Source organism: Mobula birostris, chromosome 11, assembly GCF_030028105.1.
Source record: "Mobula birostris isolate sMobBir1 chromosome 11, sMobBir1.hap1, whole genome shotgun sequence".
Taxonomy (NCBI): Eukaryota; Metazoa; Chordata; class Chondrichthyes; order Myliobatiformes; family Myliobatidae; genus Mobula; species Mobula birostris.
The window spans coordinates 25622644-25626481 of record NC_092380.1 but is presented as its reverse complement, the minus strand read 5'-3'; positions in this window follow the sequence as shown (position 1 = coordinate 25626481).

Sequence of the window (3838 nt, the reverse complement as noted above, 5' to 3'; positions counted from 1 at the left end):
ATAGAGCGTGACATCTAAAACTTTGACAAACTTCTATAGATGTTCAGTGGGAAGTACCCTGACTGACTGCATCACAGCCTGGTATGGAAACAACAACGCCCTCGAACGGAAAATCCTACAAAAAGTAGTGCATTCGGCCCAGTCTATCACGGGTTAAGCCCTCCCTAGCATTGAGCACATCTCCAGGAATCGCTGTTGCAGGAAAGCAGCATCCATCATCAGGGACCCCCACCACACCATCTCACTCTTTTCTCATTGCTGCCACCAGGAAGAAGGTACAGGAGCCTCAGAACTTACACCGCCATTTTCAGGAACTCCTCAGGCTCTTGAAGCAAAGGGGACAGCTTCACTCAATTTCACTCGCCCCATTATTAAAATGTTCCCACAACCCGTGGAATCACTATCAAGGACGCTTCATCTCATGTTCTTGATATTTATTGTTTATTTATTTATTATCATTATTTCTTTCTTTTTGTATTTGCACAGCTTGTACACTGGTTGAACACCCAAGCTGGCGTTGTCTTTCATTGGTTTTGTTATGGGTATTATTCTATGTTTTTTTGAGTATACCACAAAAAAATGAATCTCAGGGTTGTATATATATGTACTTTGATAATAAATTGACTTTTGAACATTGAGAATAGATCCATTCCCCCTGCAATTGGCTTTATGGAGGCAGAACTGGATTGCCCACTGTATATGAGTGACATTAGTCCACTGACATGTGCCAATCTGTTGACTATTATTTGAGGTAATAACAAGAAATTAATTTTTAAGAAGTTTCCTTGTGTGGTATTTTTATTTGAATTTTCTTATCGAGATTGGGGAACAACAAGGGAGATGCTGCATTCAGGATTTGTGAAGGATGGAGATACTGGTTGGGTGGAGACTTGGTTACACAGTACAAGCAGGTCTTCACCTCGAACTACATTGAGGAGGAGGATAAGGGGGAGCCAGCATTCTCTACCAGTGGGAATAGAAAGAGGTTAGTCTGTCTCTGGTGTTCGTCCTTCCAGTCAGTCAGGTTATATTTGGTCTGCCTGTCTGTTTATCTGCCTTATTTTCATATTCTTTAATGAAGTGACCCAAATAAAATAGTGGCAGTCCTTTTTAATACAGGCCAGAGGATGTCACTTGTTGAGATGATAGCATTGTCAGTTGATTCTTCTCTGCTGAAGAGTAACAATGTAGTGTTTGTGATTCAGTCATTCTCCTGAGGTCTCTGCTCCTAGTACTGGTATCCTTCCTCCATCGTCTGAAATCTTGGCCGTCCCACAAAGGGGGTCTTGGGATTCATCTCATTGGAATGCACTACAGTGAATATTCTCTTCACAATTGCCCTGCACACCTTGAGCAACCTCTAAAGACTCCCCTCAACCCCACGCTCTGTGCAACCTGTAAAGATGTCCCTCAGCCTCTCCACATTGTTAATAATCTCAAAGGACTCATCCCCCACACCCTGAGCGACTGCTAAAGATGTCCATCACCCTCCTGTACGCTGAACAACCTCCAAAAATATGTCAGACTCTGAGTCCCCATTGCAGGGGAGTGGGGTTTGAGACCTAAAGGTGGTAGGGCTCAGCAATACCACCAGGGGCAGCACTCCAATCTGACACTGAAAGTTATTGGGTGAATCCCATATCACCATTAAAACATGAACACATGTTTGATGTATTTAACACTATCAAACACATGGTTTTATAAGAGAAACCCCTTTGCTTTCTTTACCTAGTAAGGATGACTGTGTTTAGTGAAGTGATAAAGGGTTATTTCACCAGTGCGATTTCTTAGTTTAAGTCTGCTGCAGCTGGAGACCAGGAGCTTGTTGGGAACAGGGGGTTGGATGTTTAGTGGAACAGGTAGCTGAGTTTGGTGGGACAGGGGTGGTTGGATGTTTAATGGGATAGGCGGCTGGGTGTGGTGGGACAGGTAGTTGAGTTTAGTGGGACAGGGGGTTTGATGTTTAGTTGGACTAGTGGTTGAGATTGGTGGAACTTGTGGCTGGATTTTTGATGGGACAGGTTGTAGGGTTTGGTGTGACAGATGTTTGCATGTTTGGTGGGGCCTGAGATTCGATGATTGGTGAGACAAGTGGTCAGATGTTTGTTGGAACAGGTGATTGGGTTTGGTGGGACAGATGGTTCGATGTTTGAGACAAGTGGTTGGAGGTTTGGTGGGACAGATGGTTCACCTTGATTGGACAGGTGGTTGAGTTTGGTGGGACAGGTGGTTAGGAACATGGTGGGACAGGGATAGGAGTTTGGAGCCTGCTGGGCTAGAGAACCTGGAGAATACAGTAGCAGCATGCCTGCTGGTCCAGGTCCAGTTACTGATCTCTGCTGAGCATGATCAAATAAAAAATGCTGGAAACACTCAGCAGGTCAGATGAAGTGTCCCAGGCCTGAAACGTTGACTCTGTTTCTCTTACCATGGATGCTGCTTGACCTGTGGAGTGTTTCTGGCATTTTCTATATTAATTTTAGATTTCCAGCATCTGACATTTTAAAAACATTTAGTGTTCTGATTCTCATTTGAGCAAAGGTGGGGGTTGTACTGTACGCTCTGACCTCTGTCACCTGTTGGGCTATCCATACCATGACACACAGGAGCTGTGTGGGAGAAAGCTATTGGTCCAGAAAGGAGCTAGCTGGGCCATGGTGACTAACGAAGGGGCCAGTGTTCCAGATCGGAACTGTGAAACCTAAGAAGGTGACTTGAAGAGAATCATGTGTGCAAACACATAGCTAACACGCACTGATACACCTGTTCATACCACATGTGTGCACACGCACACACCTGTACACGCACCAAAGCGAGAAGAAAGGAAAGGGATCATAGATTGAACTGGACAGTCTCCGTGGCTTCCAGCCAGAACCAGGCTTGTCGGACATGCCACCGCTGGGCAATGGAAAGGTTTGGAGGTGTGTGGGTGAACTAAACTCCCAGCTGGAACAACTGCGCAGGTCTGAGGTCCAGGGGCTCCCAGTGGTGGGACCAGATCTGTTCCCACATCCCACCCAAGGACCAACCTGCCCCTCCTGGCCCATGGATGAACAAGGCTGGGTTTGGAACATCTGTGTGGCTGAGACTGGGCTCTAGTCGGTGACCACTTTTGGGTGATGATGGAGAGTGTACATGGTGGAAGTGACAAGGCTGAGCTTGTCGGCCTTTGGTGGGACAGTAGGGAGGGTTTGGTGGACTGGGAGTTTGCTGGGTCAGTGGGAAGTTTGGTGGGTGAGGGGAGGGGGTAAGGGATTCTGGTAGGCTGGATGATTGGCCCCTCACACTGTGTGCCAGTGTGTGTTTAAGGCGGCCTCACTTCAATGGATGCTGTAGAGAGACCAGTCTTGGGTGGTAGAGCAGGTTCAGCACTGATCTCGGGTTACCAGACGCCCCACCCTTCCTCTCCACTGCCCAACCCACCTGCTCATGACCCCACCCTTGTCATGTTGATAGAGTCGCTCAGCACTCTTTATGCTACCTGGTACATGCTGATCCCCACACCAAACCTAAACTATTTTCCCCCTGTATTCCCATCAATCTCCCCCCAGACCGTAGCCCTCATGTCAACATTTGGGACAATTTATAGCGGCCGATTCACGCCTTTGGGAGGAAACTCACACAGTCATGTGACAAAGTGCAAACAGACAGCCCCTGAGGTCAGGATTAAACCGAGGTCACTGGAGCTTTGGGGCAGCGGCTCTACCAGCTACAGAAAACCTGCCCGCACCAGGTCCTGTCTTTGCTGCCCCAGACTACACTGACCCCGGCTCATCAGGACAAGAGGGGAGTGAGGTGTGTGTGTGTGTGTGTGTGTGTGTGTGTGTGTGTGTGTGTG